Source organism: Prenolepis imparis, unplaced genomic scaffold (genome assembly GCF_030444845.1).
Source record: "Prenolepis imparis isolate NDT839.2.m4 unplaced genomic scaffold, iyPreImpa1.0 SCAF_3, whole genome shotgun sequence".
In the NCBI taxonomy this organism is placed as follows: domain Eukaryota; kingdom Metazoa; phylum Arthropoda; class Insecta; order Hymenoptera; family Formicidae; genus Prenolepis; species Prenolepis imparis.
In genome coordinates, this window is record NW_028141161.1 from 948,389 (window position 1) to 966,382 (window position 17,994).

Sequence of the window (17,994 nt, forward strand, 5' to 3'; positions counted from 1 at the left end):
TAATACAGGAAATAATGCAGTTTATTTATGCCCGATTCCTCCAACATGGTTCAAATTTAAACCGAGTTAAACTCCGATCAATGACATTTTGCGTTCCACCAAGTTTTTAGTGAAAGTTCAACTCAATTGAACGGCGTTTATCGTTAACGCCAATTTTTGGCCGGTCAACGAGTTTGAACGGCGTTTAAGCAGAAGACTTACAATTAAATATGGCAGTGCTAAAAAAATATGACAACTGCAACTGTTTAAGAGTTATGATTTTCTGTAATTAATTCTTTTAGAAAGATATATATATATATATATATATATATATAATATATATGTATACACTCGTCAAAGAAATTATCGCAACACGTAATTAATATCAAAATTTAGCAAAAATTCAAATAAGCGTATCTCCGCGAAAAATTGTCGTATTTCAAAAAATTTTTTTTTGTTTTAAAGGGTAAAGTCTACTTTAAGGAACTTTCGTTCGATTTTATTCTCTCCCCCTTTCTCCATCCATTTAAAAGGAGGGACGTGTTTTTTTTTCAAAAATTGCATAGTTTGACGAACTCTATGGAGTGTATTAAATTTTTTTTCGCAAATATCATCATAACTATCGTAAAATATGGACTTTTCTCTACAAATTTAAAAAAAAATTGAATACCGTACGATTATTTTTCGCGAAGTTACAGCATATTAAAGTTACCTATGCATTTTTGCCTATATATTTAATTACCGCCAACATTAGCATTACCCGATGGGCACTACGGGGAGGTTGCTGGTCGGATTTTGCCCATCGTGTGTGTGTGTGTGTGTGTGTGTGTTGGGGCAAGGATATATGTGTTCGTATTTAAAATTGTATATTTCTGCCTCGTCTTCAGATGACCTCTTGCAGGCGCTCACGCATATTAATGCAGGCTCTAATTGTGGCTTGCAGAATTTCGAACCATATTCGATGTAGGGCTGCTTTCAATTGCTGGAAATTGGTTGGTACTCTCAAAATCATGTAGCCATCTTCCCATAAAAGGTCATCCGAAGACGAGGCAGAAATACACAATTTTAAATACGAACCTATATCCCTGCCCCAACACACACACACACACACACACACACACACACACACACACGATGGGCAAAATCTGACCAGCAACTTCCTCGTAGTGCCCATCGGATAATGCTAATGTTGGCGGTGAATACATAGGCATAAATGCATAGGTAACTTTGATATGCTGTAACTTCGCGAGAAAAAATCGTACGGTATTCAATATTTTTTTTAATTTGTAGAGAAAAGTCCATATTTTACGATAGTTATGATATTTGTGAAAAAAATTTAGTACACTCCGTAGAATTCGTCAAACTATGCAATTTTTTGAAAAAAAAAACACGTCCCTCCTTTTAAAGGGATGGAGAAAGGGGGAGAGAATAAAATCAAAATCGAACGAAAGTTCCTTAAAGTAGAGACTTTACCCTTTAAAACAAAAAAAAATTTTTGAAATACGACAATTTTTCGCGGAGATACGCTTATTTGAATTTATGCTAAATTTTGATATTAATTACGTGTTGCGATAATTTTTTTGACGAGTATATATGTAATTATTGTGCAAGCAAATTTCGTAAGAGCTTAATACCTGCATACTGCGTTTTAAATAATCTCTTTACAAATCAGGTGCCTGAAGTAATATCATCTCTTAATACATTCGAAAAAATTCTTATACAGAGAGCTATAATAAAGCGTTTCAAACTGTCCTCAAAATGGGAACTGTTATGAATAAAAAGTTGCGTCAAAGACACATGGTACCAAAAGTTAAAGGTAGAACATTTCATTTACCACTTCCGTTACAGGAGACATTGAATAATTATGTTCTAATACTGATCCAATAAATATTAATTGTTACGTCCAGACTCAAGGAAGGAAGAGTCGAAAGGAAGGACGTAACTAAATTTATCTCGAACGACGGCAGACTATCCGTCTGTTCGACCCGAACGAACGTCTGGGCCCAAATAGGTCAACGACCGCAAGGGTCGCTCTTACTCTATTTAAAGGGCCGTTCGCTCGGTGGTCCCTTTTCGGCAAGAGAATTTAATCTCTTTTGCGCAGGATGGGACCTTGTGCGATCTCGGTTTACGGGAATGAGTGGGAACGGGGTTGTTAATAAATGGAAATCATTTGTGTTGAAATTTATAAATTTATTCCTAATATAGAGACGAAAGAAATTATATACATAATAATATAATCGAAGGACTTAGTTGCTGATGAAAGTGTGAGTGTATGTGTATGGGTCGCGGGTGATACATTAGTACGGAGGGCGTCAATCGAGACAACGAGGGAAAGTGTTTTGTGTTGATTATTCTAAGGTCTCGGTTGGCTGATACAATTATTTTTTTTTGTCTAACATGGATATCTACGTATGCATGTGTGTGTGTATATATATATGTGTTCCACGGGTTTTACGAGAGGAATTCGATAGTGGAGCGAGGATAGGACCTTAATAGGAGCTGAACGGGAACACCCAGTGGACGATTGAGCCCAGGAAAATACCAAGGGATTATCCCATCTACAGGTGCGTCGATTAAAACAAGACGCAGGGCCTCATGTTCTACTGGACCCGGTCCGATTACGAAAGAGTCCTCGGGGACATCTGCTAATTCTGGTAACTGGTCAATTAACCAGTCTCGGAACTCTTCTTGCGTGAGTTCTTTGGTTTCTTCCTGAGCTTCGAAGGAAGTAGGGGAGGGAGGAGGAGAATCCCCGAGGATGATAGTGGAAGGAGCTGGGGAAGGGGACCTCGGTGGTTCGGAGAAACAAGGGGGGAGCGGGGATGAGATCCGCTGAAATTCGTCGGGTGACTCGGGGGAATCACGAAAGAAGGGAGAGGGACTCCGCTGAAACTCAGCGGGGGACTCAGATGGATCTTGGAAAAAGTGGGAAGGAATGCGCTGACATTTAGCGGGTGGTACGGGAGAATAAGAAGGGAACGGAAATCGGGAGTCTCCTTCTGTTAGTTCGACGGGGGAGGGGGAAGGGGTTCGTGGAGGTTCTTGGATTTCCGGATTGGAAATGGGGGAGGTGTTAGGTTGATAGGGAGATATGGGTGTGTTTATATTAAATGTGGTATTCGAAAAGTTATTGGATATGCTAGTGTGCTCCTGAGTCCATCTTTCTAGTGTCTCGCGAGTTAGATGGAGATCGTCGCGCAGTGCTGCAGTAGCCCGAGCCAATTCTCGCTTCAACCGACGATTTCGATGGTTTCGCGCTGATTTAGCTGCCGCTCGCGAGGGTCGTTTGCGGAGTTCGTTCACTATGGGAACGAACGAAATAAGGAATAATTTATAAGGGGGATTTATCAAGAATATTTCTCGGAAATTCTTAGATCAATGGATAATGTAAAATATTTTTATATAAAGGTTTCCTCATTTATTTCTCTGTTCTTTAAATTAAATAAAGTTGAAAAGAAGAGAGGTGGGAAAAGAACTCACGGATTACTTTACTAAAGCAAAGAATCCTGAGTGATTTTGGGAAAGGGGAGAAATCACGGATTACTTCGATAACACAAAGAATCCGGAGTGATTTTGAAAAAGGGAAAAAATCACGGATTACTTCGCTAACACAAAGAATCCTGAATGATTTTGGGAAAGGAGAAAAATCACGGATTACTTCGCTAACACAAGGAATCCGGAGTGATTTTGGGAAAGGGAAAAAATCACGGATTACTTCGCTAACACAAAGAATCCTGAATGATTTTGAAAAAGGGGAAAAATCACGGATTACTTAGCTAAAACAAAGAATCCTGAGTAATTTTGGGAAAGGGAAAAAATCATGGATTACTTCGCTAACACAAAGAATCCTGAGTGATTTTGGGAAAGGGGTGAAAGAGGAGAGTTAATGAGATTCTAAGATCATTTTCAGAGAAGTAAATGATTGTGTTTAAAATTAGATAATTGAAAGATCCGAGAGTTATTCCTTTTAAATAAAGAAAATAAAAAAAATAAATAAAATAAAATAAAATTAGGAATTTAAGAGGGTCACTTACTACTTATTGAGTGCGTAGGTAGGTGTTAACTATTCTGATTATCCCAGGTGTGAATCTGGCTAAGGACTCCTCCGTGAGGATGGTGTTCCACTCACGGTTGTTCACTCGCGAAAATTGTCGTAATCGGTGAGCACTGAGCACACGATGATCTCACAAGTGTCACTGCGAATGCTCACGAGGTCGAGATTCGAACAATTTACGGACTCGAAGGATGGTGGTATAACTTTTCGCGAATGATCCGCGTGCGTAGGTTTGAGGAAAAGATTGAGGTTCTCTGAGAGATGTCGCGGGTATATAAACCTTCTTGCTCCTCCTTCCCGTTAGTTTGTTAATATTTCCTGACGAATAGGGAATTTTTCAATAACGCCCTTTCAGTCCCGGAGGCGTCTCTTGACTTTAAAAGTTTACCGGGATTGGTCAGGGCTTTTGTTTAGGGCCCTAGGTTTTGACCAATGGAGAATTTGTTGCTATCAAGTGTAGTTGATATGTTTATTACCCTCTCGATCTTATCTTATGCAGATATCGCGTAACGACGATCTGTCAGCCGAGAATTGATTAGAATCGCTTATCGTTGTTAGTCTTTCTTCTAAAATTTTATTAGTCTTCCCAACTGTTGGTTTTGTTTAGAGAACTGTCGATTAGTTTAACTTCTTAGAATATAAGTTACAGCTTGAATTTTGTAAGTTGATCTGTATGTATTCTTTTATTTTTAAGATGAAGCTATCTCGAGATATGTTTGCATCGCCTGTCAGATCGTTGGTTTATCTGCGCGACTGTGATATTTAAAATATCGCCTTGCGTTCTCCGAAAGAAAAGAATCGTGGAGTCCACAGGACGTAACGATTCTTTACTATTATTATTCAACTATCTCAGCATATGTTTTCCTCGCTTATCAGTTCATAGTTTATTTATCCGTCTGCGATATTTCGAATATCGCTTTGTGTTCTCCGAAAGAAAAGAATCGTGGAGTCCACAGGACGTAACGTCCTGTGAACTCCACGATTCTTTACTATTATTATTAAATTATCTCAGCGTATGTTTTCCTCGCTTATCAGACCGCAGTTTATTAGTGCAGCTGCAATATTTCGAATATCGCCTTGCATTCTCCGAAAGAAAAGAATCGTGGAGTCCACAGGACGTAACATAATCATGAATTATATATATTAGTTAGAGGTATCCCGACAAAATCAAAGATTATTTGGGAAGAGGTAGTTGATGTTAAAAAAGTATTTGACGCTTTAACGTGGTTAAAGCGCAACAATACTTTATACTCTTATATTATATTGCCAAATAATCACAATGATTTACGTTTACCAAAATTTAAAAATTCTGAATTCCAAATGAAAGAGACAGAAGATATACAGAAGTGGCTGATGATGAAACTAAATTATTAAATAATCCGATAGAAGAGATAAAAAATGATACATTAGAAGACCAACAGAAAGCAATGTTAACTCAAGTTACTAATGCTGAAAACGATGGCTATTACGAACAATATACTATCTATCCCTTATATGAAAAGAAAGCAAATAAAACTGTGACAGCCTTATATCAAATGTTAAAAATTCAGGACTTGCCTTTGAATAATCGTGAGCAACATTTAGATTTAATGTGTTTTCCAGATTTATATTCTTCTGATATTAATGGACAACGTGAGATTAGACAGGTTAAACTTCATGATCATGAATTTATTAAATGTCGTTTGACATCTAAACATCCACAGTATAGATTAAATCAACAATATTTATTTTATTTATTGAACGATGCAAATATGCGTCAATTAAGTCGTGGAATTTTTCATAAAATGAATGTAACTAATCCGCGACTTCGTTATACAGCTGCAGAATACTTAGACGCAATGTCGAAAGAATTGTTGGAATCTAATTCGAGTACAATATTTGCTACACTTCTCGAAATACGGAGCAATATTGGCGTAGACCGAGAAGTGATTTAAATTGTACACTGAGAAAAATATCCAGCAACTTTAATCGGAAAAAACTGTTCAGCACTGTATCCGATCGATTTTCAGTACTTTTCGATCGGATCTGGTCTATCCGATAAGATGATATCCGATGAAATATGAACGGAAAATGAGTCGTCACTTATTATCCGTTCGGATTAATATACAACTTAATCGGACATTGCACTTGATCGGATAAAATACTATGATTCTATCCGATCAAGTTCAATATCCGATTAATATGTTATATCCGATCAAAAATATATCCGATGAAATATAATAACCGATCAAATGTAGAAGTATCCGATCAAATATTATCCGATAAAGTGTGGTGATCTCAGATTGTTTTCCGATCAAGTGTAATATCCGATTAAATACAATTTATCCGACTAGATGAAATCCGATGAAATATATTAACCGATCAAATCAAATGATATCCGATGAAAAATTATCCGATGAGCGAGCTGAAACTTGTATCTCATTAGCTCATCGGCGCAGAGCGTACTGCGCAGGTCACATGTACACGTTCGCGCTTGTGTACGTGTGCTACCAAGGCTCGCTTTTTCGACGCAGAGCGTACTGCGCAGGTCACATGTACGCGTTCGCGCTTGTGTGCGTGTGCTGCCGAGGTTCGCTTTTGGCATCACTCTCGCCATTGTGAGCCTGCGACGTATTGCGACGTGTTGCGTGTTCCAACGATTGCGTCATGCTACAAATTCATTAGTAAAATGAGTGATTACAATAAAGATAGTTCTGCAACAATGAGATCTGTGCTCGAGCGATTAAATGTGGAAGAAGAAGTCATAGAAATTTTCATAGGTGAGTAATATATCTGTTTCTCGCATGCATTTTTAGGCGATATTAAAACAATGGCGTTCAGCAGAGAAGTTTGCTTTGCTGTTGTAAAATTCGTGAATCTGATTGTATTTTGGCGGAAACCAAGAGAATTTTACAATAGTTACAAAGCAAACTTCTCTGCTGAACACCATTGTTTTAACAATGCTGCTGTTTCATGGAAAATTTTCTCTTGTCCACATGGTGTGCTTATAGCATTTTTTTATATAATTATATTTATAGAGAGAATAGATATCTAGCTATTAAAGATAATTAGAGATTAAATCGCTTTATGTTGAATGTACATTTTTTCTATCTCATGTATTTATTGCTTTTTTGCATATATATATATATATATATATATATATATATATATGTCAATCGACTATTTTGACGACAGTAAAAAACCAAGTATTTTATTGTATACATAGGAGTACATTAACTCCCTGACGTATACATTACTTATGATTTTGTGATAAAATGCACTGGTACATATGTATAAGCAATTAAGTATGGATCGATTAGTACAGCGACAGTCGTCATAATAGCCAAATAGTATAATATGTATTGTACAAAATTTATGTACAATACATTATACTATTTGGCTATTATGACGACACCACTAATTCCCATAAAAAACGGTTGTTTTAACGACACTCCAAAATTGAATAGCAATCATTCATCAAACAAACAGGCAATTAAGAAAATATTTGCATTCTTGTAAATCCGAAAGATTTATTCAAGAAAATTTTTTATTTATTTCAATCAAATTTATCAGAAAAAGAAATTAATAACAATAAAAACAAAAAACGAATAATTTTTCACCTGTTCTTCATTTCGTTTCGTTTACTGTAGAGAATTGTAGAGAATTTATTTCCAGAGACCTGAGATGGGGATGAGAGTTCAGAGACTAATTATTTTGTAATTCAGATAATATATACAATATGCTACATTTGTGTATGACATGCTAAAACACTACTATGTTCAATGATGTCTTATGGAATAGGAATAAAATATAGTATTTTTCTCGAACTTCTAACACGTTACAAATAGAAAATCATTAATGTTTCAGCAGACACTGCAAATTAATGAATGGGCGTTGATCATTCCATTATAAATAACAAGATTCTATTAGCGGAGACTGTAATATTAGCTCTCGCTTAAAAGATTCTCGTTCTTCGTAATGGATTCTTTCTTGACACTCGGTGCATCTTGAATCTGTGGTTTGCTGATTATTATAAATCTATCACCGTCTTCTGCTAAAATAAAAATAAATATGATACAATATTAATAAACAGCGAGAGGAAAAGATAACCTTTGTATGTACTGAAATATTACCCGTACAACTGTCACAATAACTCAGGCTTCTTTTAGATTCAACGAACAATAAAATAACAAAATAAAAATATTTCCTAATGTAATTACACACCGTATTATGCCAGCACTTGTATGCGTGCAGTTGCACAGCATGCATTATTTCAAGCAAAAATTCTGTAAATAGAAAAAAGTTAATTAATTAAAAAGTTATTAAACTTATGTTAAATATCCTTTATTATTACCTATATATAAACTATGAAAACAACAACAATACTCACTTTTAATTAAATGTGTCTTAATCATACATTCACTTATCTCACGTTGCTAATACTCGCATAGTTAGTAAACATATTGGATATCCAACCTCATATAGTAAGAAGGGTCAATATCCTATATACTTCCAAATGTTTGATACTGAAAACACAAAATATAATAAACAGGGACGAACGCGAGGTTAGGATATCTGTCATACCTGGAGTTACTGGAGTAGGCATTGTAGAAGAACGTTATATTAGAATATTTTTATTGAAATAATAATTTATTATTTTCCTTATTTTTATTTAAATAATAATTTATTATTTAAATAATAGAAATATTCTAACAGCGTTCATCTAGAATCTAGAATACCTACTCCAGATGACAGATATCCTAACCTCGCGTTCGCCCCTGTTTTAATATATTTCGTGTTTTTAACATCAAACATTTAAAAGCTTTACGGGATATTGCTTCTTCTTATGATATGACGTTGGATAAGCAATTTGAGCTAACATACACGAGTATTTCATCAACGTGAGAAAAGTGGATGTAAGACACAAGTAATTAAAAGTGAGTATTGTTGTTATGATTTCATAGTGTATAGGTAATACTAAAGGGTATTTAACATAAGTTTAATAATTTTTTAATTAATCAACATTTTTCTATTTACAGAATTTTTGCTAGAAATAATGTATGCTGTGCAACACATATACCACAGTGCTGGGATAATACGGTGTAATTACATTAGGAAATATTTATATTTTGTTATTTTATTGTTCGTTGAATCTAAAAGAAGCCTGAGTTATTATGACAGTTGTATGGGTATCCTTATTGTACGGGTAAGTTTTCAGTACATACAAAGAATATCTTGTCCTCACGTTGCTTATTAATATTGTATATTTATTTTTATTTTAGCAGAAGACAGTGATAAATTTATAATAATCAGCAAACCACAGATTCAAGATGCACCAAGTGTCAAGAAAGAATCCATTACAAAGAACGAGAATCTTTTAAGCGAGAGCTAATATTACAGCCTCCGCTAAAAGAATCTTATTATTTATAATGGAATGATCAACGCCCATTCATTCATTTTGCAGAGATTTGTTAAATATTAATGATTTTATATTGTTGACGTTAGAAGATTTGAAGACAACTTGTACTGTTATTTAGTGAATACATAAGGAAAGGTAATGTTTAACATATCGTACTTAAAGGCAGCACATTGTCTTATATATATTGTTACGTCCTCGGGACGATTTTTGCGGTTCTCGCAAAAATGTCACACTCACTCTCGCACTCACTCGCGCGCGAAATGAATCCACTCTCGTAAGGAAGCAATGACCTTTAATATCACAACCCAATACGCGAAAGCAACGAGATACAATATTATTTGCATGTACAATGTAAGAAAGCTTGTCTGATCCACATGCGTCCGCTCGATGCGTCAGCCAGACCAAAACTGTCATGGAGCCGAAAAAACAATGACAGGGCGGTTGTCAATAAACAACCCCCTTTACGATGAAGCTCCTCGATGACACTCAAGGGATGATATTCAGGGGAAGAAAGACCAGGGACGTAACAATATATTACATGTATCCTATGCGCTATATACATATACATCCTGGGTGTCACTATATAAAAAAAATCTTTTATTTTATTTTTAATCATTTATTAAATTTACATTTATATTGGACTGTGTATATGTATATATATAATTTTCTGGAGAAATATAAATCTGTATCATTATGATAATTATATTTGTAATAATTATACTTAATAAGAGTTTACATGCAAGTATGTACTGTCTCACATAATGCATATCTTGAAATAGTGTTAGAAGAATTATATTTATATAATGCATATTGCTGTTTCTCGTATGACATGCTGCCTGTAAACAATTAAGAATTGTCCTGTACTCTTTCGCAAATCAAATCTTACATATGTCAGGGCAACGTGAGATTTGAAGAGCGAAAGAGTACAGTACAATTCTTAAACGTTTACAGGCAACACACCGTACGAAAAACATCGATATGCGATTATAAAGATTTATTTAATCTAACACCATTTCAAGATATGCATTAAGTGAGATGGTACATACATACATGTAAATTCTTAAGTATAATATTTACAAATATAATTATCATAGTGATACAGATTTATTTCTCTAGAATTTAGAAGATTTATTTCTCTATATGTATAAATACACTGTCCAATATTAATGTAATTTTATAAATGATTAAAAATAAAGTATTAACAGATTTTTATATGTACATAAGAGAGAGAGAGGGAGAAAGATACATGTAATATATATAATACAATATGCTGCCTCTAAGTATATGTTAAGCAGCACCTTTCCAGACATATTCACTTAATAGCAGTACAGGATGTCTTTAAATCTTCTAACGTCAATAATATGAAATCATTTATATTTCAAGAATCTCTGCAAATGAATGAGTGGGCGTTGATCATACCATTATAAATCACAAGATTCTATTAGCGGAAACTGTAATATTAGCTCTCACTTAAAAGATTCTCGTGCTCTGTAATGGATTTCCTCTTGACACTCGGTGCATCTTGAATCTGTGGTTTGCTGATTATTATAAATCTATCTATTATTATAAATCTATTATTATAAATCTAACCGTCTTCTGCTGAAATGAAAATAAACATGATACAATATTAATAAGCAGCGTGATGAGAAGATATCTTTTGTGTAAACTGCATCTTACCCGTATAATTATCATCATAATAATTCAGGATTCTTGTAGATTCAACGAACAATAAGATAACAAATAACAAAATGAAAATATTCCATCATGTAATTACACCATATGATCCCAGCACTTAGTATGTATGTTGCACAGCATGCATTATTTCTAGCAAAAATTCTGTAAAAAGGAAAAAGTTGATGAATTAAAAAATTATTAAACTTATGTTAAAAATACCCTTTATTATTACTTATAAACTATGAAAACATAACATCAACAATACTCACTTTTAATTAAATGTATCTTACACATACATCCACTTGTCTCGCGTTGCTAAAATACTCGAGTATATTAGCAAAGATTGCTTATCCAACGTCATATCGTAAGAAAGGGCAATATTCCGTAAACTTCTAAAAGTTTGATATTAAGAACACACAAAATATGATGTTAAAACAAAAATGAACGCGAGGTTAGGATATCTGTCATATCTGGAGTAAGCATTCTAGATGAACGCTCTGTTACAATATTTCTATTATTTAAATATTGAATTATTATTTATATAAAAATAAAGAAAATAATAAATTATTTAAATAAAAATATTCTTACAAAGCGTTCTTCTACAATGTCTACTCCAGATATGACAGATATCCTAACCTCGCGTTCGTCCCTGTTTTAACATCATATTTTGTATTTTTAGTATCAAGCATTTGAAAGTTTACGGGATATTATTGTTCCTTCTTATGATATGACGATAGCTAAACAATTTTTGCTAAAATACGCGAGTATTTTAACAACGTGAGACAAGAGAATGTGTAAGACTCATTTAATTAAGAGTGAGTATTATTGTTATATTTTCGTGGTTTATAAATAATAATAAAGATTTTGTTACACAAGGTTAATAATTTTTTAATTAATCTATTTTTATCTATTTGCAGTGGAATCTTCGCTAGAAATAATGCATGCTGTGCAACACTCATACAAGAACTGGGATAATTTTCAACTAATTTTATTTTTGTGTGTGAAACCTAAACGAATCCTGAATTATTATGATGATAATTATACGGGTAAGATGCAGTTCACACAAAAGATGTCTTCTCATCATGCTTCTTATCAATAATGTATCATGTTTATTTTTATTTTAGTAGAAGACAGTGATAGAAGAATAAGAATTTGCAAACCATAGATCCAAGATGCACCGTGTGTCAAGAGGAAATCCATTACAAAGCACGAGAATCTTTTAAGCGAGAGCTAATATTGAAGTCTCCGCTAATAGAATCTTGTGATTTATAATGGAATGATTAACGCCCATTCATTCATTTGCAGAGATTTGTGAAATATTGATGATTTTATATTGTTGACGATTAGAAGGTTTGAAGACGACTTGTACTGCTATTCAGTGAATATGTCAGATAGTTCTTAACATATCATACTTAAAGGTAGCATATTGTATTATATATATTACATGTATATTATGTACATGTGAAAATCTGTTACTTCTTTATTTTTAATTATTTATTAAATATACATTTATATTGGACAGTGTGTTTATACATATAACTTTCTGTGGAAATGTGTATCTGTATCGCTATGATAATTATATTTGTAATAATTATACTAAAGAATTTACATGTATGTATGTACTGTCTCACATAATGCATATCTTGAAATATGGTGTTAAAATAATTAAATCTTTATAATTGCATATCTATGTTTCTCGTATTGTATACTGCCTGTAAACAATTAAGAATTGTACTTTACTCTTTCGCAAATAAAATTTCACGTAAGTCGGGGCATCGTGAGATTTTAAGTGCGAAAGAGTACACTAAAATTCTTAATTGTTTACAGGCATCACACCATACACGAGAAACATCGACATGCAATTATAAAGATTTCATTATTCTAACACCACATTTCAAGATATGCATTAAGTGAGACGATACATACATACATGTAAATTCTTAAGTATAATTATTATAAATATAATTATCATAGCGATACAGATTTATTTCTCCAGAAAGTTATATGTACAAATACACTGTCCAATATACACGTAAATTTTATAAATGATTAAAAATAAAGTATTAACAGATTTTTATATGTACACAAGATACATGTAATATATATAATACAATATGCTGCCCTTAAGTATGATATGTTAAACACTACCTTTCCTGACATGTTCACTGAATAGCAGTACAAGTTGTCTTCAAATCTTCTAACGTCAACAATATAAAATCATTAATATTTAACAAATCTCTGCAAAATGAATGAATGGGTTGATCACTCCATTATAAATCACAAGATTCTATTAGCGGAGACTGTAATATTTGCTCTCGCTTAAAATATTCTCGTGCTTTGTAATGGATTCCATCTTGACACTCGGTGCATCTTGAATCTGTGGTTTGCTGATTATTATAAATCTATCAGTCTTCTGCTAAAATAAAAATACATATGATACAATATTAATAAGCAGTGTGAGGAGAAGATATTCTTTGTATGTACTGAAATCTTACCGGTACAACTGTCATAATAACTCAGGCTTCTTTTAGATTCATCGACCAATAAGATAACAAAATGAAAATATTTCATAATGTAATTACACTGTATTATCCCAGCATTTGTATGTGTTGCACAACATGCATTATTCCTACCAAAAATTCCACTGTAAATACAAAAGAATTGATTAATTAAAAAATTATTAAACTTATGTAACATAATCTTTGTTATTATTTATAAACTATGAAAATATAACAGTAATACTCACTTTTAATTAAATGTGTCTTACACATATTTCACTTGTCTCACGTTGCTAAAATACTCGCGTATGTTAGCAAAGATTGCTTATCCAATGTCATATCGTAAAAAGGAGCAATATCCCGTAAACTTCCAAATGCTTGATACTAAAAATACAAAATATGATGTTAAAACACGGACGAGCGCGAGATTAGGATATCTATCATATATGGAGTAGGCAAAAGAACGCTATGTTAGAGAATAATATTTCTACTATTTAAATAATAAATTATTGTTTAAGTAAAAATAAAGAAAATAATAAATTATTATTTAAATAAAAATATTCTAACAGAATGTTCTTCCACAATGCCTACTCCAGATATGACATGACAGATATCCTAACCTCGCGTTCGTTCCTTATTTCAAGAACATATTTTGTAGGTGCGTTCTAATATTTACTACCAGTGCTGGAAATTCTATAGTTTACGTCACGTATACTATAGATTTTCAGCACTGGCAGTGAATTTTGGAACACATTCTGTGTTTTTAGTATTAAACATTTGTAAGTTCACGGGATTTTGTCCTTTTTACGACATACATATTTTGAACTGTGGTTTAAAAATAATTATATTTTTATAATTGCATATTGATGTTTTTCGTTTTTATGCTATGCTGCCTGTAAATAATTAAGAATTGTACTGTGTACTCTTTCGCAATTAAAATCTCACGTATGTCGGAGCATCGTGAGATAAGTTCGAAAGAGTACGCGAACAGTCCTTTTACTTGAAAAGATACAATACAATTATTAATTGTTAAGCAGTGGTATCAACGCAGAGTACTAAAAAATCAAAAATACATATAACTATATATAAATATTATATGTACTTTCCGATTCACGCATGATGCACATAAAGTGACAGAATATCTATAGTTTACGTCACGTATGTATATTATAATTTTCTGTCGCTTCACACGCATTAAGGTGCCTTTTCATGCTGACGCTCGACGCTCATTTTTAGCGTCAAAAGACGTCACGTGACCAAAAATAAAGATACCAATTCGTCAATTTTGGTCACGTGACGTCTTTTGCCGCTAAAAATGAGCGTCGAGCGTCAGCATGAAAAGGCACCTTTATGCGTGTATCGCTCGTCGCTCGACATCATCATTATTTTCGCATCATTTTCCTATCGCCAAAAAAACAGTGATAATATTTTTTCGGCGAGGTATATGTCACGTGTCGCGTGTCGCTTGTCGCTCGCCGCTCGATACGTGTGGTCTATCGCTTTTCATGCGCTGAGACATTTTTGATTATTACTTTATAATTATTGCGAATTTTGCAAAATGGTTGAGGACTTTTCTTCTCAGTTTGACCCAACCTACCATCACTTTTCGTTTGGTCACTCAATAATCGGACACCCTGTATATAAGTAATATAAGAATTGGTAATAAGAATGTTTATTTATTGCAGCAAATGACATACGCACGCAGAAGTGTACAAACATGGGCGCATGCATGACATATGCGTGTTCGTGCGTGTTCATACTTATGCGTGCATAGTCATTGGCAAGATTCTGCCAAAAATATATTTTTAATGTGTTTAAGGTTTACATTACAGCATTGTATGTCTATATCGATTCCGTTTAAGATCTATTTGAGAGAACAATATATACGCTCACACGTGGTTTACGATATCAGATTATTTTTTAAACAGCGCAGATGTCTTTATCATTTGCGACTTTTGCCAGCAAATTCATTTAAAGTTTAACATTTCAAATATTATATGAGGTTAAGAAATCTATGACAATAATGCAAAAGAGAGAGAGAGAGAGAGAAATGGAGAAACGGAGAAAGAGAGATATATATATGTATATATAATTTAATCATATGATGCTTTTCGATTCATGCATAAAGGTGCCTTTTCATGCTGACGCTCGACGCTCATTTTTAGCGGCAAAAGACGTCACGTGACCAAAATTGACGAATTGGTATCTTTATTTTTGGTCACGTGACGTCTTTTGACGCTAAAAATGAGCGTCGAGCGTCAGCATGAAAAGGCACCTTAATGCGTGTGAAGCGACAGAAAATTATAATATACATACGTGACGTAAACTATAGATATTCTGTCACTTTATGTGCATCATGCGTGAATCGGAAAGTACATATAATATTTATATATAGTTATATGTATTTTTGATTTTTTGATTTTCGTGTGCTATGCTGTCTGTAAACAATTAATAATTGTATTGTATCTTTTCAAGTAAAAGGACTGTTCGCGTACTCTTTCGAACTTATCTCACGATGCTCCGACATACGTGAGATTTTAATTGCGAAAGAGTACACAGTACAATTCAGTAGGTATACTATGCCAATTCTAACCCATGGGGCTCCGAGGGGAGTGCGGGGCGCGGGGGTATCTCTCGGCGCGGGGTATGACGTCACGCGGGGCGGGGGAATCTCGTTGGCGCGGGGGCTGACGTCACGCGGGTGGAGGGGATGTTTCGACAAAGGAGGGGGAGTTTTCTGAGTGCAATATTTGTAGATGGATATCTTTACGACTTTTTTTTTTTTTTTTATGAGGGATCCTAGACATTTTCCCAAAAAGGTATAGAACAAGCGCCGACGATCGACAATTTTGTATCCTCATTAGAATAATTTTATTACGGAAGCGCCGATGTCCGGCTGCTCGAACTTGTCAACGGAGCATTCTAGAATCCATAAAACTATGTTTTTCATTTTATGGACATTTTATCATTAGGAAAGAAATGAAGATTTTAGGGCCAACGCTGCGACGAACATGTTGAAACGTGATTAGGTGCAAAAGCGTTGACGTTCGGCAGCTTTGTACCCTCGCGGAAAATCCTCCATAAACGAGAGCGAAACATTTTTTCTTAATATTTTTAAGGAAGAATGCAACGTATCGGCGCCAACGTTCGGCTGCTTTGTACCCTCGCAGAAAATCGGTCGTAAACAGATAGCGCTCGATTTTATTACTATGATATTCCTTTGCGATAATTTTGAGAGGGATGGGGGTTGAAACTTATGGAGAACGGGTCTGTATCCACGATGTTCATCACAAAGTATTCAGTATTCATATAGTAAAGAGCTAAGTGTCCTGTGCGAAGTGTTAGTGGCATAGTAATGAGAAAAAAAAATGGAAAATGATAATAATTTCGAAGCGATATTAGACGAGTCGTCTGACGAAGATCACGCGCTGTCGGATGACAGTAATTATATTAGTAATTGCAGTGAGGACCTTACGGATATTGACGACAAGGTAGTAGACAATTCACAAATCCTTGCGCTAAACGGACGTACAAAAGTTTGTACAATATACTTTTATTATTCGACGGGTACTGATCAAGCTCTATGTACTACATGTATGATCTCTATTCAAGACTTCGGGCACATGTATGCTGTTCGGAAGCATGTGATTCAATTACACGACGCAGTGGAGAGTCGATCGTGCTGCAATTGTAGAAATCCATTGTATATGATAATTCCATGCAATATGTGCCCTATTTGCACACAATAAACTTTGGGAGATTGTGCTGGGACACTTAAAGTGAGAATTCTGAAAGTGAAGATGGCGTCTCAGGAAAGATTGAAGAACATTCCAGTGACTTCGATGGTGCATTATTTAAGAAATTGCGAACTTGATGTGCAAAAACCTCAAGCAAGAGATGTGACCCATTTTCTGCAATTTCATGAAAGGAAATTAATGGGAACTACCGTATGTAACTGCGTCACATCATCTATACACAACCGAATCGCGTGTTTTCAGCGTCGATATCAAAAGGTATTGCATTTTTTAAGTGGACAACCGAAAGTTTGTAGGAACCCAATGAATATGACATTGCCACCATGGCCGCTATTGCTATTACCATCCAACTCAGATGTGTTGCCATCCGAATCGGAGGAGTCGCCAGAACATAATATTCTGATAATAAACATATAATGTCAAGGCTCTGACTATTCAAAATTAATAAATAAACGGGCTAATAAGAGCCGAGCGCGGATAGAAGCGCGACAAAAAAAAGAAACGAACTTATAGTTACAAAGTTAATTTATTCAAATGTTTCGGTCCCTGATTCGGGCCATCCTCAGTAAGCTGTACAAACATAAAATAAAAATAAAAGGTAAAAAATACAAAATTGAAAAAATGGCAAAAATT